General features: G+C 52.2%; 1 protein-coding gene across 3 annotated transcripts in view; it reads left to right on the top strand.

The window, feature by feature from the left end:
• TSPAN18 (tetraspanin 18) overlaps nt 1-27,290 on the top strand; it is a 187,717-nt gene that overhangs the window by 12,393 nt on the left and 148,034 nt on the right. For all 3 annotated transcript variants that reach the window (XM_072758810.1, XM_072758809.1, XM_072758812.1), the window contains exon 2: nt 21,508-21,586. The gene's annotated coding sequence lies outside the window, so the exon portion shown is untranslated. The remainder of the gene's footprint in view (nt 1-21,507; nt 21,587-27,290) is intronic.

Raw genomic sequence — 27,290 nt, forward strand, 5'->3', positions numbered from 1 at the left:
ACACCTTCTAATGCAATATTATAATTGTCCCCATGGCCAAGGAAACTGGGGCACAGAGAGGTTAAGTCACTTGCCGAAGGTCACATAGCTGGTAAGCAGAGGTGGAGAAATGCAAACCCAGGCCGTCTGAGCCGCAAGCCCACTCTCAAGCATCAGATGGCCAGTTTCCTGGCTATGCTCCTCTGTGGGACACCAGGGTCTTGCCTGGTGGAGCCAGCCTGCATCTCAACAGCCACAGTGGGGAGAAAACCAGCATCCAGGGGTCTCAAGGCCTCTCACTTGGCCCTTTGTGCCCTTCCAGTCCTTTTTTTTTTCATTTATCTTTATTGAAGTTCGATTTGCCAACATATAGTATAACAGCCAGTGCTCATCCCATCAAGTGCCCACTCAGTGCCCATCACCCAGTCACCCCAACTCCCTGCCCACCTCCCCTTCCACAACCCTTTGTTCGTTTCCCAGAATTAGGAGTCTCTCATCGTTTGTCTCCCTCTCTGATCCTTCCAGCCCTTAATCCCTTGTTCCGTGGCTGCTTCCAGACCTATGCGGGAATTGGGACCTGTCCTCCTGCACCCGGGGTTAAGAGGGAGGCCAAGGCCAGGAAGTGAGAGGGTCTCAGGAAGGGAGGGGCATGATCCTCTCCATAGTTCATTGATCTGGTTTCCAGGGGCTCGGAAACTCTTTGAAGATAGTCATGTTTGACCTGTGAAAGGGGAAAAATCAGAGTCAACATAGAGAAAAACAGAACTGAAACAGAGGCATCTTCAGTGGAGACTCACTGTGAGCCTTCAGCCAGGCTTCTCACCCGGAGACAGCCAGGCCGCCAGCTTCTTGCTGCTCTTAAACCCTTCGCTGGGTACATGAGCACATCTGTGTACGCGTCACCCTGCACGCAGTGTCCCTCGTGGTGCTCCGACCCTGTGCTCTGCATGCCGCATGTTTTCACTTGTTCCCTGTTAGCATATGCACTTCGGCCTTGTTTCAGCTGGGCAGCTCTACAGGCCGACCCTGGGCAAAGATTTGGGTACAGATCGTTTTTGTATGAGGTTGGTCCCCGAGGGGTGAGTGGGCAGGGAGGGGAGGAGAGTCAATAAGAGAAGTGCTGGGTAGCCCACTGCTGTAGGCAACTGGGGACACACACCCCCAAGTGGCTGTGAGGAGCACACTCGGAATCATCTGAGCGAGTGGTCACCAACTTCTGTCTCTCGTTGCTTGAGGGTTCCTCCCAGGACATCTGCTTCTGGATACTTCCAGCCTGACTTCAGGCCAAGAGACAGAAGGGGGTGCTTGAAGGAGGGGCAGCTGGAGTGAACGGAACTGTCCCCTGAAGCTGTAGAGAATCTCCAGGCTGGACCATGGGGATGTGGAAGAGGCGCCCTTCACACTTCCCTCCTTCCTTTGTGATGGGTGCCTCATACTCCACAGCACCGGCAGCCACGATGCTTTTTTGTTTTGTTTTGTTTTTAAAGATTTTATTTATTTATTCATGAGAGATGCAGAAAGAGGCAGAGTCACAGGCAGAGGGAGAAGCAGGCTCCCTGCGAGGAGCCCAATGTGGGACTTGATCCCAGGACCCTGGGATCATGACCTCAGCGGAAGGCAGACGCTCAACCCCTGAGCCACCCAGGCGTCCCAGCCATGATGCTTTTGCCTGATTCCCCACAGATGGACTGAGATGGTCCTCTCACTGCCCCCACCCCGATGCCCCACCAAGTGGACAATCTGTGGGGACACCTATTGTTGGGGGGTGAGCTGGGTGGATGAGCATCTTCTCTCTTCCATGTTGCTTGGCCCTCTCTGGCCTCTTCCCGTCTCCTGTCCATCCCCACTCAGCCCCCACAGATGTCACTGTGACCCCTCCATCCCACGGGGTGCAGGAGCCCAGGCTAGGTGGGGCCCTTCAGAGAGGACGGGTGGGAGGGAGGCCAGCAGGTCATGACACAGGGTGATTTCCACCTTCCCCCAGGGTTGGATGAGGCCATCCTGTGGCAGATCAAAGGGCTTTTTGTTGTTGTTTTATTTTCTTTTCCAGCGGCTTCTTGCTGGGGAAGTGGGCTGAGGAGCCAAGGCAAACAGAGCGACCTCTGAAGCCACTGCCTGCTTGCTCTGTGAGAGGCTGGAGGAGCTGGCAGGCCGGCTTCAGAGGGGCTAGAGCTGGGGCCACAGATGGGAACTGCCCAGGGCCTCCCTCACTCAGTGCCCAGAGACCAGATGGGGACACTGGGGGCCAAGCTCGGAGCCTGATGCATCTCAGGAGCCCTCAGACTGTGGTATTGCCATGGAAGTGGGGTGCAGGGTAGGAAGCACCAGGAGCACTGCACTGAAGCCCAGCCCCCTCCCCACCCTGGGTGAAACATCAACCCCCCTGTCCCCCAACTAAAGAGACAGGGAGAGCCCTGGACTGGGAGTCCAGCGTCAGAGCCTGAGCTTTAGTCCTGCTTTGGCTCAAACTAGTTCTCCATCCCATCATGGACTTCTGACATCTCATCCACACGTGGGGAAGTGGGTGCCACTTTTTTCTGGGTCTTTCTCTGACTCTGCAGTCTCCCTTCAGAGTCTCCAGCAGGGGAATATGACCAAAAAGCCTCGAATCCCCTGGAGAAGGGCACTCAGGAAGCCGAGGCGTGGTTGTTGATGGAAATGGGGTGTTGTTTAAATAAATTAAGAGCCCGAGAGGAAAATCCATCAGCATTATTTTCAATAGCTGGGATGATATGCATAACATTTCCTTCCTTTCATTTGATAATTTTTCCTTCTCAAAGTAGTTAGAAGAAAGAAAGTGTCTGATGCCTTGCTACACAATGAGCTCAAATAAAAATATTCTTTTTAAAAAGTGGTTGCTATGTAATTGAATTTAAATAATGGGCAATTTTTGTTTCTAAGTAGCCCAACCACTCACAAAGGTCTACTCAAACCTATTTGAGAGGTACCTGTGTGTGCAGAGAGAAAAAGAGCTGGCTGATAGAATCTTTTTGGCAAAACAATAATAATGCTAATGACATATTTAAAGTTGTGTGCGTAAGTTCACCCACGTCTGCTGGGTCGAAACGTATGGGATTAAAATTCACCCCTCTTCTGGAGGGAAGAGTTCCAAAGGCAGCTGTGGCCTTTGCACGGGGGCTGTCTGCGAGTGGGAATTCTGGCTTCCGGGTCCCATACCCCTGAGTTCAAAGCCTGACTTGCAGCAGCTGCATGATCATTGGCCATTTTTTTTTATCCTAGTGGAGCCTCTGTTTTGCCCTCTGGAAAAAAGGCCACAGCACAGGCCCGATCAGGTGTCTCACTTGATGCTGGGTGTGGGGCCACCTGCCACACGGGCCCTCTTCCCTTCCCTTCTCTCTCCAGCAGAATTTTTCCAGGCACACAACGGACCCATATACGTGATGCCATTTGATGCCCAGCAATCCCACTGGGTGAGATGTTTTTAATCCCCATTTCATGGAAGGGAAGCCCGAGGTGCTGATTATGGAATTCCACAGAAGGCCCAGCAGGTGGAGGGGGATATGAGAAACTGGAGGGTCTGTCTGAATCGTCCCGCAAGGTCTGGCCCTTCCTGTCCCAACGGGGGTGCTGCTGCGAGGTCTGCAGAATGCAGAAAGGCGCTCCCAGTGTGGCTTGGAGTCGGCGTGCACCCCTTTCTATTCTTATGTGTGCACTAGGCTTTTGCTGAAGATTTGAGGCTGTGGGTACGTACGCAGCCACCCAGGCGGCCCTGTACCACTGAGACTTTTCTGAGTCTTCAAATCCCGAGCCATACCCACCACGAGGAACTCTCTGGCTGGAGCTGGGCCCTCCTGCCTCATCCTTTCCTCTCCCAAGCCCCTCTCCAGGCTTGGGCCCCTTCTGCCCCCCTTTCTGGGAACACAGGGTTTCTGCTGTCTCGGTCACATCTGGAGGACCCCCTGCCCTTTGTGCGGGGACTCGGTGTGGTACCCTCACCACGGGACATTGGGGGAGAACATGGCCTCCTTTCCTGCCATGCTCACCCTCTCAGAGGTCCTTGCTAGCCAGGCCCCGGCCATGTTGCCCAGACACTCCTGAGGCTGCCGGATTCCCAGGGACCGACCTTGGGCTTGGTCCAAGGACCATCCTAGGAGACATTATTCCGGAAGCCCTCCTGTGGGGCAGTGCAGACCATCTTCTGAGCCTACTTCTCTCTTCTTGTCCTTCCTGTCAATTAGTGCTGGCACTCCCCCTGAGCCAGAACATTCTGGGAGCCGGTGATGTGGGCGTGCATGCACGAGTACGCATGTGTGTGCCTGTGTGGATTCCTCAGGGTCTGCACCCGTGCCTTACGGCTTCACCAAGGGCTGAATGACTCTACCTTTGGGATGAGGCCAATCGGGATTGGGGCAAGACCTGTCCCTGCCAGTTCAGTGGGTAACGGGAAGAGAGCCGTGTGGAGCAGCGGTTAGAGCTGGGGGCCCGGGGTACGGCCATCCCTGGGTGGATTCTGGATTCTCCCACCTTCTGGTTGGTGTGACCTCAGGCTGGTGAAGTCTGGTTCTTCCTTTTCCTTCCATGCAAAGTGGTGACCAATGGTGAGGTTGGCGGGAGGCTGAAGTCAGGGAGTGGACAGGAGGTGCTGAGCAGAGCGACAGAGAGGCCTCCCGGGCCTCATGCCCACTGCCAGCAGCCAGCCCCCAGAAATTTGGGGAGCGGTGAACTAGACGTCCAGGGAAAGCGTGCACAGGAGTCATTTCTGGAGTCCCACCTTCCCTTCCCAGACACGGACTGGGGTGCGGGGTGCCCTTCTCTGCCACCATCTCCCCTGCCCCCTTGAAGGCCCAAGGCTCCATAGGAGAGAAAGACCAGAGCCCAAGACAAAGCTGTTCCCGGGGGAGGATGTACTGCTGCAACACAATCTGAGGACACAGTTCCAGGCACGTTTTGCTGAAAACAGCCTCAAAAGGCAAATTTGCAGATGTTAAGGAACTTTTAGTATTTTTGAGCCCCCTCCCTCCACCTTTTTTTTTTTTTTTTTTTTAGCTTGAGTGAACCGGGTGGAACAAGAAGGAGCCATGTGGCCTGGCTGAGGGGAGAAAATAAGATTGCTTGGTTTTCATCGGCAGCAGAAGGCACTGCGAGTTTTCACGCAAATGTTGATAAAGACGGAAAGCAATAAGACAGCGGAGGCCTCCTGAGCCCTGCAAACACGGCCACGTAGAAGCCCCTCCCTGGGTTTGTGCACATTATCGCTTCAGAAAAGGGCAATTCTCGGCTGTGTCAGATGGCCAGCCTCGGCCGCGTGAGGGACAGTCTCTCTCCTGTAGCCCGGGGACCAGCAGGAGAACCACGCATGGCCTGCTCTGGCCGTGGCCCTTGTCTGTGCGCTGAGCTCCCAGCCTGCAGCCAGCCTGGGCGCTGTCCCCACTGTTTACTGCTTAGTGGGGAAGACACGAAACAGATGTGATTGGTTTGAGCTGAAAGAGGTTACCGTCATGTTTCTGCCTTTTCTGGTGGTTCCTAATTGGTTGTGAAAGGCCCACTGGAGTAGAGAGAAAGAACCTCCAGTGAGAAACAGGGAGGTGGTTCAAATTCTAGCTTTGGTGCAGCCTCGCTGTGTGACCTTGGGCAAAGGCACTAGGCCTCTTTGGGCTTGTTTGCCGTCTATAAAACCCAGGGCAGAAACCAAAGCCAACGGAGCTAAAACACACCAGTGCAGAGACAAATTATTCTCACGGCTAGCTTAGCAGCATTGGTGTGGGAGTCAGAGTCAAATAAACCAAAGAATGAGGCCAGGCTTGGGTTTGGTCCTTTCTGTTTCTCCATAACCATCCTGAGTCTAATAAGGCTGAGCCACTTAAAGTAGCCAGGGTTTCCTGGGCTGGTACTGGACAGCAGGGGCAACATGATGTGGTCTCTGGATGGCAGATAGTTTTCGCCCAGAATGCCAGCTCTGGTTGATTGATGGGACCTGCTTGAGTCCAGCAGAAGCGTGGATCAGGGTGTCTGTGGGATGGGAATAGGGTGGAGAGCTAGCACAGAGAGGAGATTTGGGGAACCCTGGGGTGCTGGATAGAGCCTAGGAATTGGGGAACCTAGGTGCCCTGCTGTCACTGGCTTGACTGCCATGTGACCTAAGGCAATGGTTCTCAATTGAGCTAGATTTCAAAATAATTATTCCTGGGTGTGTCCATCCTCAGAAAGTCTGGTTGGTCCAGAGGGGGCTGGCCTAGTGCAGTGCTGGGCATGTGTATTTTGAAGAGGCTGCTCAAGTAACTTGAATGTAATTTCATCCCGATAGAGGAGCACTCACTAAAGGACAACCACATTTCACTCATCAGTGTAGGGGGGTATTAGAATTTCCCCCCAGTATTAACATTAATTGGTGAGATGCCAATATGCTCTCAAGAAAGATGGTCTGGCCAGTGGCTAAGATGGACAAAGCACGCATAGGCCAGAGGTGCAAATTGGTGGCCTGGAGGCCACATCTAAGCTGCAGAAGGGTTTAGTTTAAGGTGTACGATGTTTAAAACACGAAATTCACCCAACATTGGCATATTGGGAAATGTAACCAAAGGTGGGTATACACTGACCCTATGACCTGACAATTCTACCCCTAGGTGTATATCCAATAGAAATGCCTTTGTATGCACACATTTCCCAAAGGGCATGTGTAAGAATGTTCATAGTGTCAGTGTCCGAGATGGGCAATATGCAGAAATAATGCAAATGTCTACAGAAAGTAGAATAGATACAGTCCCGCAGTGGAGTACTACGCAGCTGGGCTGGTACTGGACAGTACCAGGAATGAGCTCCTGGAATGAGCAACTTGGAAGAGACTCAGGATCCCGGTGTGGAGTGAGAAGCACCAGATGTGAAAGAGTCTACACCGTGCAATCCTATTTATTTGGGGTTTGAGGTCAGCCAAAGGAAGCTATGGTGTTAGAAGTCACAATAGGGATGAACTTTGGGCAGGAGTTGGGGAGTGTCTGGAAGTGGCACGGGGGCTTCTGGGTGCTGGTCTGTTTGTCCTCTTATTCTTGTTTCATAGGTATGTTCAATTTGTGAATATTCATCCCACTGTTCACTTCAGATCTGTGTACTTTTCCATATAAATGTTATATTTCAGTTTTTAAATAAATTCTCTGAACTCAACAGATAACATAAAGCAGATCCTAACCCGTTGAAATCCTGAGAGATGGAGCATGTGATTCTAGATTTCACTTTCTTTGGTAAAGAGGGCGCTCTGAGGGTCTGGGCCCCTATGTAGCAAGAGTGGAATGAGGTGAGCAGGGTTTTTGTTGGATTTGCTTTTGGAACCCATAAGAAAGTGCTGCCCTCTGAGACTCCCATCCTCCGTCAGAAGGGAGCTTTGTGAGCGATGGTTGAGTTAGAAGGACCGACAGTGTCCTGGTCATGCTGGGGTGCAATTTTAACTGTGTCTAAATTTACCATCTTGGTGACTTTGATGTTATTTAATGTCTCTGAACCTCAGTTTACCCATCAGTAAAGTGGGAAGATTCATGCCCACATCAAAGGATTATTTAGGGGTTAGGATAAGACCATGGTTGGAGAATGCACCACCTGCCTGGTGGCCATGGATGCCCACTTCCCCAGCCAGCCTGGTGCTGTCCCCTCCTGCAGGGAGAGGAGGCTTGGTGGATTCGAGGGGAGACCACATGTTCCCTTTGCTAATGTTGGGGTGGGAAACGGGAAACCCGTTCTCTGGGGCCGTGGCAGTGCCCTCCCTGCTGGCCCACACTTGTTTGGAAGGGCATGTGCTTTTCTCTGGCTGGTCAGGGCCAGGTGCTCAGGTGAGGTGAGGACCTCCCCAAATATTGCCAGCCTGGCGCTGGGCACTCCGGGTCAGGTGGGCATGTGCCTTCCCCTGTGGGGCAGCTAGTGCCAGGGATGTGCTGTCGTCACTTGCTGCCCCTTCCTCCTTCATCATCCGCTGGCAGCGGCCAGGGCGGCCCTGCCTGGAGGAGCATGACTCTCAGGGACATAGTGTTTCCGTGAAAATCTCCTGGGTGGGATCTCTGCTGCCTCCCAGAGATCTCTGCCTCCAGAGATCCCCCCAACCCCCACGGGGCAGGGAGGTGTGGGGACTGAGGGATTGTGGCAGCCCTATCTGGAAAGCAGGTGTTAGCATACCTGGTTCATCCCTGGGGCTCGAGAACCCTCACTGTGGTTGTGTGTATTATTGGTGCTGTTATTCTAGGTCATGAGAAAGCACCAAGTGGGCCATTTGGGATTGACTTCGGTGTAAAGGATGTGGTTTGAGACGCCCTCTTTGTCTCAGAACAGTCTGTTTTGATTTATTCAACTGTGGGAATTTGAAAATGACCCAAGTATTTTCCTTCTTGTTCTCTATTCCAGTGTGCCAATTCTATCTTACTCCGCTCCCCGCCTCCTCCCAGCCCTCTTGCTCACTCATCCACCTTCATGCTCGTTCACACTCATCTTTTTTGCACCCAGCAAAAGTGCAGCTGGGACTTCAGATGGCCTGAATGCTTCCCTCCACCTCAGAGACTCTTGCTTTCTCAACCATGTACACTCATTGTCACACCCAGACTGCTGGGCCTCCGTGTCCCTCTCTCACTCCCCCTCACCTCCTCACCTCTCACCCCCAGTCACTAGCAGAGCTATGAGGTTGAGAGACCTGGTTCTTGCTCTGCCTCTTTTACCGACAGGTTCCATGGCTGTGTGACGTGGGCCAAATCACTCAACCTCTCTGGGCCTTCATTTCCTGCTTCCCGGCAGAGGCAAAGCTACCAGTTTATTACAACAGAGAGCATCATTTTCTTATTCTTTATCTCAGATGCTCTGAGATAAGGTTCCTTCTGCATCATAAATTCCCTGACTGCATCACTGAGTGGATTCAGCCTCATTCCATGGCCTGTGTGCTGACCTGAAATTACTCTGTAGCCTTTTCCTGGTACTGAAGAGACATCATTTTATTTTGAGCTAGGAATTAACACAAGGTCAGGAGAAAATAGAAAGTTCAAGAGGATGATTCACTCTTGACTTAAGGGAGACATAATGTCGTGGCATCTCACTTGGACCCGTTTCTTTTACTTCTTCCAGTTTGGCACTACTAATGGGGGAGGGGTGATGGAATCAGGACAGAGACTCTATGTTTCCTGCATGGAACTGACCAGAAGGATTCACTTCTTTCTGTGTCCCCCAAGCCCCCTGCCCCCAGTTCCATGGACAAAGAGAGCTAGAATTCATTGAGAATATACCACACTGCATGCACTGTCCTGCCCAATCCTTGCAACAGGCCTACAGGTCAAGTGCGAATGTCATTCCTGTTTTAGAGATAGTGAAACGGGTACCTGAGGCGGTGTCACAGGGTGTACAGTGGGTCTCCACAGTGGGTCTTCAAGTGCATAGTGGTCTGTGCTTGAGCTGAGTAAGCTTTGATCACCAAACCATGCTGTCCCAAGCAGCCTAATGGTGCCAAGGTGGAGTGGAAGGTGAGATTTCAGGACAGAGTCTGGGTTTTGATTCTGCTCTGCTACAAACTCATTGTTTGTGCCTTGGGCAAGTCCCTTATCCTCTCTGGGCCTCAGTCATCCCGTTCTAAAATGAAAGTGAGGGATCAGTTGGTCCCCAAGTCCCTGCTCAGCGTGATATTCCTGCCGTTAGGAGCTCGTGGGCTTGGGCAGGTTATCCAACCACTCCAATGCTGAGGTTCTCTCTCTGTGCAATGGGGAGAAGACCAACACCTATTACATGAGGTTGCTGTGAGAAGTGACAAATCAAGTGCCTGGGATAATGCCAGTGCCCCTGTTGGTGCTAGCCCTTATTGTGGTTTTAGGATCTGTCTTGGCAGACCCTTTGGCTAGGGATGTGGGCTTGTTACCTGGCGTGGAGAGTCTCTCAGAGTTGGAGGCATTTCTCTCCCCAAGTGATGTGTCCATGGGTTGCATGATGCCTCTGGATAAAAAAACATTTGACCACCAGAATGCCTTGGGGTTTCTTGACCAACATACCATCTTGGACATTACTAAAGTAAGAAGGACCTGGGAAGCTTCAGTCTAGAGGCACTCAATTTACTTGTAGCACAAAACTCAAAGAAAGTTCAACATGGAGCCTCCGAGAAATCACTGAAAACGGAGCTGCCCTGTTGGAGCGGCCATAGGGGGTCGCTTGGCCTCCCCACCTCCTCCCTCCACTTTGATGGCTTCTGAAGCCCTGGGAAACCCCATTTTCAGAATCACAGGCCATTAGGTGGTCAAGAATGAAACTGAGACCCCAAAAGGGGCAGTAAGGCATCCAGGAATCAGAAGCAGGCACATCTGCTAAACCATTTTCATGAGCGGGATCATTTTCTGTCTTTATAAGAGAGCTCGCCTGTGTTTCTTCTGTCCATCCGTCTTAATTAATCACCTAGAGACGCGTCTTTCAATATTGACACTGACTAAGCAGCTGACATTTCTGAATTATTCGGTCCCCTCCCTTCCTCGTATAAGCCATAGGTAAAGGCTGGATGGATGTTTATTGCTAAATCAAGGAAAATGGGACTTTATATTTGGAAGCCTTTGAAACACAGTACTTACCTGAATAATCCTGCCTGAGTTGGCAGGTGTTTGGAAACCTAGGGAAACATGTTTGACCCAAATAAAGAAATAAATAAGTACTGACCAGCACGATACAAAGCACCCAGATGCGGTGGTTTCTCGGGGCTCTCAAGAGTCCTATTTAAATGAAGCATCTCTCCCCACTCCCTACACCCCCCTTTTGCAGCCCCCCACCCCAATTTGGTTTTCAGAGATCACATGGTATCCCTCCCTCAAAACCTAATTTCCACACAGACTTAGCCAGCAGTGACCTGCCACATGGAGAGCTTTAGTGAGAATCAATAGGCGTGGGCTCCTGGTGTGGGCTTCACGCCTTCTGAATGTAAAACACCCCGACAGCGAAAGCGAGATGGATGCTGGCCAAATATCGGGGGGTACTGGAGCACAATGAGTCCCCCTGTCCATTTTCAAGGCGAGGTGACATGGCCCAGGGAGGCTGAGTGACTCACCCAAGGTCACGCGGTGACTTACAGGCAGGGTCTGTGGGCTCGAGGGCTCCTGGATGTCCTTTCCAACACCCCGCACCCCCTCTTTGCTGAAGCCTGGCTGCCCTTGGCTTTACCATCTGGGTAATGGAGCCGTTGTGTAGTACCTGCATGGGGGAAGAGATAGGCGGAGGGAAATAAATGGTCATTAGTGACCGGCCACTCTAGTAGATGCTAGAGGCGATGCTATCAGAGCAGGTGGACAGGGGGTGGCTTTCAATTGCCCAATGCCCATCATGCCCTCTCCCAAGGCGATGGGAGGCCCAAGCACGGAGAAGATGGGTTCCCAGCCTGTGAGTGCGGGGGAGACACATGTGAATTCAATTCAAGGCTGGCAAGGCCTGTGCCTGGCTTCCCAGCATGCCGTGAGCTCTGGGAGTGGGTGGGAACACCATCTCCTCCAGGCCCGACCCTGGCCGCCCAGCAGATGTGTTTATTTCTTCCTTTTGCACTTGGGAGGCAGAAGTGTGGCAGGGTGGCCTCTGGGCTGAGCTGCCTGGGGTTTAGCTCCAGCTCTGACTGCCTACACCTGGGACCCGAAGCCCCAACTTCTTGGGTTTTAATCTCCTTATCTGTCGAATGGGGTAGTAATAGTCCCTTTCTCCTAGAGTGGTGGGGAGGCCTTAGTGAGAACATCCACATAAAGTGCTTAGAGCCCTGCCCCATAGACCGGATAGGCAAGCAATTTGCATTAGCTATTGATTGGGTAATCTTAGATGAGTGTGCATTTTTCCATTTTAAAAATGATGTTTATCACTTTTTTTCTGATTACGAAACTCCCTGGCATACATATGCCAACTACCAAAAGATACCCATGGGTAACATTTTGCTCTATTTCTTCCCATTTTTCCCCTATGCACTGTGTGTGTGTGTGTGTGTGTGTGTGTGTGTAATCAGGCATGTACTGCCACAGTATAATTTTCTAAAAATTAGAAATCCTGTAAGATCTCCTACAAATCCGCGATGAACATAGGCCAAAGATTGATTTGACTCATGAAAGAGGGAGGCAGCAAGATGGTGAAGCCAGTTCTCAGGAGAATTAGACAAACAGCAGTTATACAAGTACCAGAGCAATGATACTGGAATGAGGAGGCTGGATTGGATATAAAACTGGCTAATGCCCTTTAGGGCAATAAAATCCTAACCTTTGGGGTTATTTTTTCTACCAGACCAGAAAAATCTACTACGCATTCACAAGTAACTTCACAGGAGTCAAAGTTAACATTCCTCTAGAATCTTCTGCCCTGGATAATTAAAGAATGCTTAAGTGGGCCCTCTGAACAATCCTACTCCCGTCAGGGTGTTGAGAGAAGACAGGCCTCTCCTCCTTGCCTGGTTTCCAATTTTTGGGTCATGCGTGTTAACAATAGCTATGTAGTCTCTCTGATTATATTCTAGAAATCTTTGTTCATCTGTCTTCTACACCTACTATGACATCACTACTTTCAAAGGAAGGTTTTGAGGAAGGACAGGAATGCCCCCAAAGGGTGTGATTTGCTCTTAGGCCCTGCTTGTCAGAGGCCTTCTCCACCTTAGTCCCAGGACAGCTGCTCTCTCTTGGTCCCCTCCTTCATCCCATTTTCTTGGATTCATCCCCATTTCTCTCTCTCTCTCTCTCTTTCCATCTAGACTGAATTTCTTTTTTAAAAATAATTTTTAAAAAATATTTTTATTCATTTATTCATGAGAGACACAGAAAGAGAGAGAGGCAGAGACACAGGCAGAGGGAGAAGCAGGCTCCATGCTGGGAGCCCGACATGGGACTCGATCCCGGGTCTCCAGGATCACACCCTGGGCTGAAGACAGACACTCAACCACTGAGCCACCCAGGCATCCTTAGACTGAATTTCTTATCAGGGATTTGCTGAGTTACTGTCTTCCAGATTCTTCTCTAAGCACCTACTATGTGGCATATGGTGATCCTTTGGGGGAAGCTTACTGAGTGAGTGAATGTGGATTGTAGGAGGCTGGGCCTGTGTCAGCAATGAGAGATGGATGTACCCCTTAGGAACAAGCAGGGCTTCTCCCCTGGGCTCAGCTGGGTCCTTCTGGAAGGACCCCACGCCTGAGCAGTGTCCAGCCTTTGCTCCACCCTTATCCCCGACTCTGCCGTATGATTGTGTTTATTTTATTTTATTTTTTTTTTTAATTTATTTATTTATTTATGATAGTCACAGAGAGAGAGAGAGGCAGAGACACAGGCAGAGGGAGAAGCACGCTCCATGCACCGGGAGCCTGACGTGGGACTCGATCCCGGGTCTCCAGGATCGCGCCCTGGGCCAAAGGCAGGCGCCAAACCGCTGCGCCACCCAGGGATCCCATGATTGTGTTTAGAAGGCCTTCCACACTCAGTCTAGAAAACCATCTTGGCTCTTCCCTGGAGGACTCTCAGGACTGAGTTCCTAGCTCTCTTTCCTAATCAAGGTCTTTTTGTAAAGGGCTAAAAAGTTCTCGGCCCCCTTTAAGTAGGGTAGAGAGAGGCGGGACTGCGATTAATCTCTGTGCTATGAATTTTAAACCGCTCTTGTTCATGTGTTGGGAAAACCCATCAAAATGCTAATGGCTCTGCCTTCTTACCTCCCGCAGACCCTTCTCTGCATTAGAATATATTTACATGGACTTGAGCTGGGGGGAGAATGGCAGGGACGTGGGGTGCCCCAGGGCTATAAAGTCTGAATTACAAGCCCCAGAGCCCCGTGTTCCAGGAGGAAAGCTGCCGTGGGTTGTGGGGTTGGCCCCTTTGCTCAGCTCCAGTTACCAGTTCTCAGCTTTTGGCTTCCTTGCTAGCTGCAGGGTGGCCAGTTTGGAAACCTCTCTATTACTGTCGGGTGGCTTTTAAAAACTGCTGCTCTCGGAAGCAGAACCTCTTTAGACAGGCGCTCCTGGAAGTGGAAGATCACGCCGTGGACCCCAGTTGACTTCCAGGCCTGGAACGCCTTGAGACACAACTCGTACCAAAGTCGACGTCAGCACCCAGAGTCTCCGCTAGTCCTGAGCCTTGTTGCTCGAAGCAATGGGCTGTTGTCGAAATCTTTGAAAGCCCGGGTATCTTTGTTCAAATAGCCAGTGGCTTGAGATCCTCCTGGATGCATCCTGCGGAGTGCGGGTACTATGGTGACAGCCCCGTGCAGGCTGGACTCAGCAGAGGGGCTCCGGGGACTTTGGCCGCAGACAAGATCGTGGCCTCCATCCTCTGTTGGCCCGGTTCAGCTCTGGGACTGGAGATCAGTGGCTGGAACTCTGAGCATCAGCTCTTTCTTTTGCTGGGGAGGAGGAGGAGGACACTGGCCACTTGGCGGAAGGGTTATAGAGTTCACATCTTTCATTTTTTTGTTCCTGCAGACGACCCAGGGGAGCCGGGGTGGTGGTGGTGGTGGGTGGGGCTGGCAGGCCAGGCTGCGCTGTCAGAGAAAGGTCCCTTAAACCACTGGGTTCCTCCAGGTCCCAGTGGCACCAAATGCCCAGGTCCGGATGCTGGGCACTTGCCTGGCAGGTCTGCCGGGGACCCCTCATGAGAATGAGGGGGCCTTACTTGGCACACAGTATTGAGAGAATCACTTAAGCTCCGTGTTTTCCTTTCTCTGAGAGCTGCTCACCGGTGTGTGGTTACATAAAGCTGCTGTGGCTCAGGCTCACTTCTCTCATCTGAGAAATGGGAAGCGTGTAGGAGGAAGAGCAAGGATTCAAAGGAAGAGAGCTCCAGGGGAGGGACGGGCATTTGTCCTTACCCCCTTCAGGTGATGAGAAAATGCTTCCAGACAGGACTAAGGGGGAGCAAGTGCAGGGCTCTGTCCCCTGGAGACAAGGGTCTCAGGCTCCCAGAGGCCACATGTTCATCATGCTCAGCTGGGCATCTGTCTCCTGCAGGTGCCACTGTGGAGGGCACAAGAGACCCTGGCTTGCTCGTCTTTGGGAGCCCCCAGACATGATGGAACGTGGGGGGCAGGGGAGATGATGATTACTTGTGACGGCTGCACAGAGAATAAGCAGCTTCATGTGTTAATTTATAGGGTTGTACATGCCCTCCTCCTTGGAAACTTCCACCTCCTCCCTGGCCCTTCCACCATCCCCAAGCTACCCAGAGCTGATGGGCTCAGACTGGCTCAGATTCCTTACCACCAGGGTGGGCCCTCCAGAGACCCTTGCTAGCAGTGCCAGCACCTTCTGCACTCAGCCCAATTCCATGTAGGGAGTGGGCCTCTACTCCCCAAGCAAAAAAAAAAAAAAAAAAAATCCCAGTCTTTCTGAGGATGTCAGGTCTCCCACCTCAGCCCCACTGTGACCCTGGGGGCCACTTAGCAGGCGCATTCTGGGGTTCATTATGGAAACAGAGGGTGTTGGGGCTGAATGACAGGGCAGGCAGTGCAGAGAGGCACTCTCCCTCCCACAGGGAGTCAAGGGCAGGTGGAGAGGAGGTAGAGACCTAGGCAGAGCTGGCCAGGGCTGGCAGCTTCATTAAGGGGGGTGTGTGTGTGATGATTGTTGTTGAGTCATAAAACCCAACCGGAACTCATCCTGAATGTGTCTTGGCTCCTCTTCCTCTCCCCCACCCTTACATCACCCCCCTGCCTTGCTAATTTAAAATACAGCAAAACAAAGCCCTGGCTTGGCTTTAGGGCCATAAAATACAGCATTTTTATCTGTCAACAAGCGATGCATCTGGCTGGCAGTGGCCCAGCCTGGCATCGTGTGGGAGGGGGCCAAGGCTGAGCTGGCCACCAGACACCCGCTGATGATGCTGTCCTTTCCTGGGGCACACACCCTAGAGTCTTTATGGTCATGGGGCTCAGAAGGATGGCTGTTCCACCTAGGAGCCAGGTGGAGATGTAGGGTGGCTAACGTGGGGGGCAGATGGAGAGAGACAGAGAGGGGCAGAGGGGATCAAGGAGGAGTGGAGTGGGGGAGAGAGAGAAAGGGAGAGAGATAGCAAGTGAGGGGAGCACAGACACACAGGAGAGAGGCCTTGCTGGCAGGAGCGAGCCAGAAAAAGACTCACCATTGGGTTGATCACCTTCCTCCCTCCCTCCCTTCATCCTTCCAGGAAGGCATCCCTTTCATGTCCTCTAGCATCCTACTGACTCAGGGTTCTGGGACATCAACTCTAACCCAGTGATCCTCAACATCACGTGGGAACTTAATATATAAAATATTAGCAAGTCCAGCTGCTGCAAGCTAAGCGTTAGGGTGTATAAGATGTGTGAACTCCATCTGTTCTTGGTGCAGACTCCCCAAGGGAGAGAGGGAAGGATCTGAAGAGTATACCTGGGAACCACTGATCGTGGCCACTACCCCTTTCACAGAAAGTGGCACCAGATTCTGCTTTATGTTATTCCTGAGTCCTCAGTTCCTCAAGGGCTTGCTTGTGCCGGGCCCCATGGGAGTACTCACAGCCCATTAGCTCATCTGATCCTGAGCCCAGGCCAGTGAGGTGGGGCTATGATTGTCTACACTTTGCGGGTGAATACTCTGCGGTTTAGAGGGATGCTGAGGTCACACAGGTGGCAAGTGGCATAGCTGAGATTCAAACCCAGGCCTGTGGGACATGAAAGCCTTGTCTATGGACTGCCCTTTGGTGCTGAGGCCTCCCCACCCACCACCTGTCCTGCCCCATGCTGCAGACAGACAGCAGGCTCTAGTGGCTGATCTGTTCTCACAGAAGCCCACTCACGGGTAACTGTCTTAATCATGCTGTGTTGTCCACGTAGTTTGGCCCTTTGGTCATTTTAGGGTCCCCTAAATGGCATTTTTCCAAGGGAACATGGCACCCCCATCAGCAGCCATCCATCTGCTCCAAGCAAATGGTTGGCCTCCGGCAGATCTGCCACATGGCTGACAAACCACCTGCCCCACGGATTGGCATTGGACTCAGACACAGGAAAACTTTGCTCTCCTTGTAGCACCGGTCTTCACCTGGTCAAGGCCAAGGCAAGAGGTAGCTCTGAGCCCTCCTTCCTGAGGCCTGGTCTTGTGGGTCACAGGTAGAACAGGGAGGTGAGATGGGGCAAAGCTGAGGACTGTTGATATTCAATGGTGTGGTCTCTGCGTGGATCCCTTAACTCTGGTGGGAGAGAGCGAGGCGCTGACCATAGCTGCAAGACCATAGCCTCCCATTAAATTATACAAGTGGTTGAGCCATTTAGTCCTTCTCTCCTCCCATTAACCTACTTCTGTCTTCCTGCTGTTCATTTCACCCATTCTTTTGTAGATTCACCTCAGAATTTACCTTTCACCTGTCCTTCTAGCCATCCCTGCATTCATCCATCCCTCCTATCATCCATCCTTCCATGCATGCACACATCCACCCATGCTTGTGTCCATCTATCCATCCATGCATTCACACATCCATTCATTTCTGCATACATGCATCTATGTGTGTATATATCCATCCATCCATCCATCCATCCATCCATCCATCCATCCATCCATCTTTCCATCCCTGATATTATTCATACATCCCTGCAACCAACTATAACCCAGTTCCTGCCTTCTACCATTCAAGCCCTGTCCTGGTAGTTGAGAGAAATCCTATGGAACAAAACACACACAGTGTTGCTGACTTGGGTACCTATACACACAAATTGTTATGGGAGCCCAGAGAAAGGGACTAATCGTGCCTTTGGAGGTCTGGGAAGGTTTCTCAGAGGAGATGTTGAAAGAAGGTTTTGAAGGATGAGTAGGAATTTGCCAGGTGTTTTGGAGAGTTGGGGGTAGGTGTAGTTCAGGGTTAGGAAAGGAAGAAGGGACTTCCAGGCAGAGTGAGCAGCAGTGAGGTTGGGCCAAGCATGTCTGTGGGCCCCCACGAGTTCAGTTTGACTTGGATCTGTGCACATTGTGAGGACCTGAAGGGCTTAGAAAGACAAGTGGGGCTCAGATGATCAAAGGCCTGTGTGCCCGCAGAGAGAAGCCAGGGGACCCACTGAGGCAAGAGAGAGACACATCTATGGGCTCAGTCTGACAGCAAATGAGAGGGCAGTTTGGAGGGAACAAGGCTGAAGGCTAGCAGACCAGTCGGGATCCTGTTTGCAGCCAGCTGACAGGCAACAGTAAGGCTCAGCCCGGGCAGGGACAGGCAGGGGCCACGGAGGAGGAGAGGCACGGGTGACTTGGGACACATGGGATGATGGAGAAACAATGGAGTTGGGGAGAACCGGAGCGAGGTCTGTGATCTGGGTGTGGGCTACGTAGGGTGCTGTGTTTGTGAGGCCTCAGGAGGCTCTGTCCTCATGACCCTCGCTCCATAGTGTACATGTAATCCGTTTCAGTTTAAAAATAGAGCAGGAAACATCAACATAGAAGGTCAAGTCTCTCGTCTGGGTCTCATCCAGGGCACTGAGGTACCTCTCAGGATTTTTCTTGCAAATTGAGAGCTGGTTTCTCTCATGCAGAGCAGCTTTGCTTTGTTTGGAAGGAAGAAGAAGATGATGGTGATCTAAGTTTTGAGCTAGGCCTCAGACCACGGGGGAGCTTGGCTCCTAGCACTCACACTCACTGCCCTTGACCAAACTCTTCCTTTATTTCATGGATTTTAAGGCACCCTTTATCTTTTCTATTTTAAGGTCTCCGAAACCAGGATGCGTCATAACAAAACGTGCCATAATTCACAAAGCGAAGTGGTCAAATAATGGTGCTGTTATAACCCGAGGAGTCTTAATTCAAGAAATAGGGCGGTGTGTGCCCTGGTGTCCTGTCTGTACATTTTTCATGTGATCCTCACAGCATCGTATGAGGTATCAGCTGCTATTAGCGGTTTCCCAGATGAGGAAGTGAGGCCCGAAGGAGGGAGGTCACATGCTCACGGTGACAGAGCCAGTCAGAGGCAGACTCAGGATGCAGGAGGGAGCCTGGGTCCGGCGTGGTGGCTTTTCCTTCCCACACCCTGAGGGAACCGGGTCTCCCAGTACCATCTTTCCATGCGGCCTTTCCCCCTCTTGGCCCTAAACCCTGGGATTCTTTTCCCTCTCCCAGGAGGGCTCCAGCTCTGACATCTGTGGTGACCCCCCCTGCCCCCCACCCCCAGAGAGGAGAGGGATGGAATGAGACCTCAGGGGAAGTGGGGGCAGAAATTCTGAGCCCAGCTGGTTTCCCTCACATAATGCAGATTTGCTTAAATGGGAATTAGGATTAGTGCTGGATTTTGCCTCTCCTGGCAGACTGGTAATAAACTAATCTCTTCTCAGGCTGCAGCAAAGCAGAATTCCATCGAAGACGGGAGACAGCTTCAGGCTCAGGAGTGCAAAGCCTGGAAAGTAATTTTATTATTGACAGGCCCTGCCTACACCGCCTGACACGCAGCCCGCAGCTCCTTCCCGACTCGGCGGCAGCCTTTAATTTCGTTAATGTGTGACATTCACCCGGGCTGCGTGGCTGATGGGCACGCTTGACATTAATACGTGTTCCTCATGGTCCCCAGAGCTCATAAAAGCTCATTATCAGTTCCGAGCCCGTAAGTGTAGTTCCTGGCTCAGGTGGGCCCGAGTTCCTCAGACGTGTCCCCGGGGACTGGAGCCGTGGCCGTCCACGGGAGCCAAAAAATAAATGCCTCCCCTTTGTCCAGGGGCCTTGGCCTTCCAGGCCACTGGGAGGTGACCAGCAAAGCAACTCGGCAAGCAGAAGAACCCCGGGTTCAGATTTACATCCGAGGAGAGGGGCTCCTTCTGTCCTGCTATTTGGGGGGAACTGATCTAATATTTGGGGAAAGCGGTTTGTCGGAATCTATTCAAATGTGGAATGTGCAGAGCCTCGGCCCCGCCGTTCCACGTTCAGGCATCCAGGCTGGGGACTGGCGTGAACATTCCCACACGGCGATGTAAGCAAGAAGGGAGTCATTGCCGCCAGGCTGTAACGGCTGGAGATGGAAATATCTGAAATATCCAGCGTCTCGAAGCGGGGAGAGGTACATAAAGGGGAGGCCACACCTTCCAAGGGGCAGAAGACTCGGGAAGATCTCTATGTTCTCAGGTCCGTGAGGAGCCACGATAGCGCTGCCAGCTGGGGATGTAGGACAAGTGTGGTGAGATCCCACCCACTTGTGTAGAGAGTCACCCTGTCTGCGTGGGGTGGGGGGGACACAGGCACGTGCTCACACACATACGCACACACCTAAGCCGTTACATAGAATGAAGCCTAGAGGGTCGTATGACAAAGATTTTGCCATGGTTCTGTTGACCCCATGGATGGATAGGAAAGAACTTTCACTTTTCTAGTGACAATATGCGTGTATCTCCATGTCCTTATCCATGTGGCCATGTCTCTGTCTATGGCTGGATATGTCTATGTCTAGGTGTGTGTACCCTGGATCCCTTGTGTTGTAGCCTTGCTCTGATCCAGGATGCATGAGGGCCCCTGGGTTGACTCTGCCTGAGAGGATTTTGGAGGCAGAGATAGCCAAATGGGGTCAAGGCCTGTTCCCCGTCAGTTTGCAGGGAGTTCTGAGAAGCTCTCTGAGGCACAGTGTACGTTGAGCTGGGATCTGAAGACTTGGACCTCATTGCTCTGGAGCGTGCACCTCTCCCCGCTGTGGAATCGGCGCTGGCGCCAGGTTTGACCTCCTGTGGACCTGACGTCTACTCCTGGCTCTGCCCCATGTCGGCTTTACAGCCTCGGGCAGGTTATTTAACTCCTCTGGGTTCACGGCCTTCATGCCCAAAGCTGGGGTACGGTCTCCTGGGATTGTTGACATCATCGTCTGAGACGAGGCGAAACTTGACTTCAACCGTGCGAACGGTCCTTGAGGGCGGGAGGCTGGGAGATTTGGGGGTCAGGGGACGTGGCTGTCCTGTCTCCGCTGTCAGCTCTGATCTTTGCTTCCTCAGCCGCGCTTGGGAACAAGCCAGTGCCCCAGGCCTGGCCTCAGCCTCGGCTGGCGGGTATGTGGCCTGGTCTGGGCACATCTGATCCTTCTCCCGTGACCTGGGGGCCCTCTGTCCAGCGGGCAGAGAGGAAATGGGCTTCTGGCTCCTGCTCTCTGAGCTGGAGTTATTTTGTTCGCTACCAAAGCCTCAGCATCTTATTATTTATCTCCTGGTGACTACCAGATCTTGAAAGTACCCGTCTGCCCCCAAAGCCTGAATTCATTAAACAATGATTAATTCTCCTTCACATTTTCAAAATTACTCATAAAGCCTTTTTTTTTTTTCCCTGCCTGAGGAAAATGGAGTTTCCACAACGAGTTGTTAATGTTCTAGCCGGAAGCAAACAAATGTGATGTGATATTGTGATTAGCGTGCGTGATGTCATCACATGCGCATTGTACAGGCTCCTGGGCTGAATCTAGAAGCCTGAAAATATGTTCCAGTCGGTGGTCTCTGGGGCCGCCACTCTGGAAGCCTCCGCGGGGCTGGGTGCTTGCTTCTGTCTTTCTGTGCTTGTGGAGACGGAAGGAGTGAGCAGGAACCCAGGGGGTGGGTGCGTGCCTGAACTGAGGGGGCCCCCAGCAGCCACATGCCTCACTAGCTGTTGCCTTTTTAAAATTTACGTTCCTCTTCTCCTTCTAGAGTTTTTCCTGAAGCCATCAGAAAGAGACCTCAAGAGAATCCTGCCCCTCCTGGAAGGAACAGACACCAGTTGGAAGAGGTATGGCTGGGCAACATGGCAATATGGCGGCATCTTATTCAAATAAGAGTGTGATTGTCTCTCCTCTTCTCTTCCCACTCAACAAACTCTCCATTGCCAAGTGAAAGAGCTTTCAGCTGGTGCCAGGGTGCAAGGCAAGCAGAGGGCAGCTTCCCTCTTGTCCCCACTCCTAGACATTTGTTGGGGTGCACAGCTGAGGCATGAGGAGAGGTGGGGTCTCATCAAGGCTGGTGGCTGCCTGATAAGGAGGCTGCCCATCGTGGTTGCTCCTCAGGGTCGGCCCAGGAAGTGAGAGTAGAATCAGGAGAGGCAGTGAGCCCTCCAAGGGAAGACAGAGCACTCCCCCCGCCCCCCCACCCCAACCACCATGATCTTGGGATTGTGAGAAGAAAAGACCTTTCTAGAATGACTCTCCCATTCCCACTCTCCATCTCAGGGCCCTCTTTTGGATACAGTTCACATTCCAGGATGGAAATGAGGATGGAAAAGTCTTGGTTTGTTGGGTTCTGGGAGCTTCTTGGGCTGCCCACAACCCCAGGACAGGTGATGGGTTTCATGGCCTCATGGAAGGTTCCTGAATGAAGAGCCAGGATGTCTGTCCTCTGGCCCAGTCAGTACCATCATTGTGCCTCAAGAGGTCTTATAAGCCATTTCTCTCATGGGGAGTCGTGTCCTTACTAGTAGAATGGGGAGCAGTGACTTGAATCCCTGTTCCAGGCCTCATGGCCTCAGTTTCTGAGGTTCTCAGACCAGGGCTGAGCCAGAGGAAGTGATGGTAGCAGGTGAGGTAGCAGGGAAGCAGAGGGGGTGGAGGCTTGGGGAAGGCTGTGGAGAGGAAGGGTATTTGGAAGCTTTGAGGAGATGTGACTGCCAGCCTTGGTCAAAGGAAGCCTCAGACCCTCGGTGGAAAGACCAGAGTCGGAGGTGCAGATGGCCTGAGTTTGAGGCCCGGCTGATGGAAGCATCAGGTCAACCAACACCGATTGAGGGCTTCTGCGCGCCAGGTGCGGTACTCAGCATGAGCCCTGTATGGTCCATTCAGTTCCCTTAACGGCCCTGTGGTCTTGGCACTAAAAGCCTCCATCTTAGAGAGGAGAGAACTGCTCCTCAGAGACGTTAAGTGACTTGCTCAAGGTCACACAATCGCGAAGATTGGAAGCCCGGGCCAAACCACCCTACAATTCTTGTGTGTTTTCCTTTGAGTGACTCTCTGATTAACAAAGTCCTTTAAGCCAAATCACCTCTTGCAATGACATTTCTTGAAGGGATATAAAAATGATTTGTCTCCTTATCCTAGAGCATTTGCTTTTAAACTTTGGGCTCATTGTGGCGTCCTTGCAGGTCCTGGTTTTCTGATCTCCAAAATGGGAGCACGCCCATGGGGATGTTCTGGGGAGAAGATGAGATGAGGGAGGTTCAGACCCACCTGCCCACCCCAAGGCTGCTGCTGCAAGAATTGAGGGGGGTGTACACACTGTGGGGTGCTGCGCCCAGCCAGGTGAGGGCATTTGCAGCCCCAGCTGCCTCTGGTGCCGTGGCTGGTTGGCACTCCGCTGCTTTCCCGGACACTGATGTGATCCTCCCCTGGCCTCTGGGCTCATCCTTTCACTTTTGGAGAGTGCTGCCGGCCGGCTCGGATGTTCCAGGCCAGAATCCAAGGCACGGCAGCTGGCTCCCAGGCACAGATAGTGCAAGGCCAGGCTGAGCCCCGGGTAGACCGTGGCCGAGGAGCATGAGGCTCATGTTTGGAGCAGCTCGCCACCCCCCTCCCGCCAGCTGCCTGGGCCAGAATCTCAACTGTAAGCCTCCTGGCAGCCCGCCCTGCTCCCCACAGGAAGCCACTGGCTTATCGCAGAGCCAGGATCCCGCACGCTTTTCTTAATCAGGAGAAGGCGCTGAAGCGAGTCAGAAAGAGCTTAACTTCCGCAGGACTTTTCTGCTAGGGATGTTTCTCCATCAAGGAGCCATAGGCCTCCATGTACGAGATGCAAGAATCTCTTTAAGTACAGAGAAAAGCAGCGAGGGTGCTTTTGTCCATGGTTTACCTTCAGGAAGGTTGCAAGGGAGCACAGCGGTTCAGCCTCGCACCCCCCCCCCCCTTGTTAGCTAGGGAACAGATACACGTAGAGTCCCTGGGAGAGCGCAAAGATGACCGTCGGCAGGAGGCAGACAGCGTGTGCTGTCGTGGCAAATGTCTGCTGGGGTTTGGGGGCCAGTCTGGTGGAGGCTGGCTCCCAGCTCTGCTCTTCACTAGCTATTTGACCCCGGGTGAGTGACTTTGGTGTCCAGAGTCTCAGTTTTCTCATCTATCAAATGGGCAGATAGCACGCGCCTCCCTGGTGGCCGTAAGGCTGAGGAACCTGCTGGCAAGGCCCTCCTGCTTGCTTTGAACAACGGAAGCTCCCTGGGATAACGTGACCTCCCAAGGTGACCTCCTTGAGGAGGCTCGGGCTCTTGGGATGACAAGTCTGGTGTTTGTGACCAAACAGTGAGGTTACCCTGGAGACACATACCTCTTTCGGCGCGTGGTCTAAAAAAGGGCCGAGAGCGGGGCCTGGGTTGTGTCCGCTCTCTGTTCTGACACTCCGGGGTGTGAGGCCCCTGGGTGTGAACGGTTTTTCCTGAGGTTTTATCCCGTGGTTTACACTTCGCTCTGATGACATTTACTGGACCCTTTCTGTAGATAAGCGCTGATCCCCCCCACATTCCCCAAGAGGCATGTATTAATAAGCTCTTTATAGGTGAGGATAGCTGGGATTCAGAGAAGTTGTAAATGATTCCAGGTTTCGTGTCTAAAAAGCAGTCGCATCCAGACCTAAACACAGGGCTTCGGTCCCAAGGACTGTGTTTGCCGCAGCACCCTGCAGCACCCTGCGGCACCCCACAGTGCCCTCAAAGGCACCCCGTGCGGCAGGCACCCTTCTAGACCTACAAGTTCTACAGCCATACTCCGCAGCACCACGGTGGCTTCCCAAGTTGCCAGTGGCAGCACCTGTACAACCTCTGTAACTCCCCACAGCACCCACAGAGGTACCCACAGCATCCACAAGGCACCCTGCAGGACTCACAGCATCACCCTGTGACATGGTGGCACTCCTCCTGCATTCTCCAAGCAGCATTGCATGGAATTCAGAGCTCAGGGAGAGAGGGGCATCTCCTGATGGTTTTAATCTCCACAGCCAGCCCTGTGTGGCAGGCCGAGCAAGCCCATGAAAGCAGTTTCTAGGAAGCATGGGGATCTTCCTCCTACTGAGATCTGACAGCAAGAAGCAGGTGGTGGGAAGATCCTGCACCCGGGTTCCAGTCTACCTACTTTTTCTTTTGTTGCCCATGCTTTCAGTGTCACACCTAAAAATCCATTGTCAAATCCGAGGTCATAAAGATTTACTCCTTTGTTTTTCTTCGAGGAGTTTTATGGTTTTAGCTCTCATATTTAGGTCAGTGATTCATTTTGAGTTGATTTTTGTATATGGTGTGAGGTAGGGACCCAACTTTGTTCTTTGGCCTACGATTATCCAGTTATCCCAGCACCATGTGTTGGAAGCGCTATTCTCTTCCTATTGTGTAGTCTTGGCACTCTTATTGAAAATCAGTTTGCCATAATAGGTATGTTTGTGTCTGGGATCTCAGTTCTATTCCCTTGGTCTGTGGGTCTATCCTTAAGCCTATACTGGGCCGTCTTGATTACTCTGGCTTTATGTGTAACTCTGTAGCTCCCTGGTGATTCTAATGTATATCCTACTGTCCCTGGATTTTAAGAGGAAAATGAGGCACAGTTAGGGAGGCCAGTTGGGAGGCTGCCAGAATGATCTAGGGCAGTGCAGAATGGAGAGGATATACAGCTCTGAAGCAAAGCGGTGGTTATCGGGGTAAAGATCATGATGGAATGGAGAGAAGGAGTGAGGGAGATGTTCTTCTGCTCCTTCCCAATCCCGGGAAGACTGGAGATGCCAAAGGTGAGAGTGGAAGCCAGTGGCCTACCTGAGCGAGATTAACCTCCTACCCACCCCCGGGATGATTTGGAAGAATACCCTGGTCCTTGTCACAGCTCAGTTCCACTGCGTGACCTTGGGTGGGTTGCTTGACCTCTCTAAGCCTCTGTGAGGTGGGTCAGTATCCTTCACTGGTCAGCTCTGCCAACGCCGGGAGGGGCCGAAAGGCAACTGAGTTCTTGGCAGAAGATCGACCGCACAAGACCTGCCAAGTGGTCGTCAGTTCCTGCCCTCCTGTCTCTGTGGACGCGGGGCGCGGGGCTTCCATTGCAGCCTATGCTGCCTGGGGCTGCCCCAGGCTGCCTGCGACAGGTTCAAGTGTCATATTCCGCTGAGCTGAATTGTATTTTCTTGTACCCTCCGTGTGCTTGCCCCGGATCTGCTTTGCGGCCCGCAGGAAGCAGCATCACCCCTTTCCCTCCAGGCTGCTAACCCGCATCCCCATGTCACCCGCTTTCCCCTTTGCTGCTGGAAGGTCATTCTCTCTACCTCCCTCTGAGGATGCTGGTCTTGGAGCACTCCTGACTTCTCCGGACCGTCCTCAGGATGGGGGAGAGGGGGACTCTGGCCTGAACTGGGCACATTCATCATTCAGCCCTCAGAGCCAAGGCCAGAGCTCTGGCTGTGTTCTGACCCCAGCCAAAGTGGGGGGGGGGACCAGCACCTCCCTCCATCCAGACCTTTGACTTCTAGTCGTGCAACTGACGTGACACTGGGTCCAGTGATTCCCACATCCTGGTTGGGTTCAGGCTCCCATCTTTTCACCGGCCAGGTAGAAAAGGGATTCACTCTTGATATATAGATAAATCTATAGATATATATAATTTTCCATCTAGTATTTATAAATCAGGGGGCAGTTGAATGCAGGAGGTAGAGCATAGCTTTGGCACCAGATGGACTTCAGGGCTGTCGTTTAGCTACTCATTAGCTTGCGCAAATGAACTCCATTTGCTCTCCTGTTACATGAAGACAGTCATTGCAGTTGCAGGCTTCGTGGTCAAGATTAAATGAGATGATGGATATCAGGTGTGTAGCCCACCACCCGGGAAGGAGGCGACATTCCAGAAAGGGTGGGTATCATTTCCTGTACCATCTGAACCCCACCATTCATTTCTCTGCAGCTCTGACAGATGGGGTGCAGGCTGTGAGTTTCAGGCCAGGATGGGGCTCCAGCCCCAGGGCCTCCTCTCCCTCCTGGCTCCCCTGTCACTCTCTGGCTGGGACTCATGTGTGAGGGGACAGGCTGACAGGTTCTCACCACCCCAGTTTCCTGCTCACTCAGCCCAAAGTCTGCCAGAACCTTCTGGCCTCAGGCCAGCCCTGTGTCCATATGTAACTCATGACAGCAACCTGGTCTTTTTCTGCCCTCTTGGATACTTTCCATCCCAAACCTTTTCCTTCCTTTCTTTTTCAAGTGTTTTAAATTTATACAAGGAGGTTCATCCTAGGGCCGGATGCAACCTTGTCCCCGGTATGAGGCAAAGCCAGTAGAGCTTTTCCCTGGGAGATGTTCCATTTCCCTGACACGGCTGACCATGAGAGCAAGGCCAGACAGACCCATTCGTTCTGGGGAGTGACTACTCCTGGACATCATGGGGAGATACTACGTCCTCATCTAGAGATGGAGCAAATCATTACTTTTCTGTTCACACAGAAAAACTGAGCAGAACATGACCTTAAGAGGCTTCATTATTATTACATTTTTAAAATAA

The sequence above is a fragment of the Vulpes vulpes genome, chromosome 5, assembly GCF_048418805.1.
Source record: "Vulpes vulpes isolate BD-2025 chromosome 5, VulVul3, whole genome shotgun sequence".
Lineage (NCBI taxonomy): Eukaryota > Metazoa > Chordata > Mammalia > Carnivora > Canidae > Vulpes > Vulpes vulpes.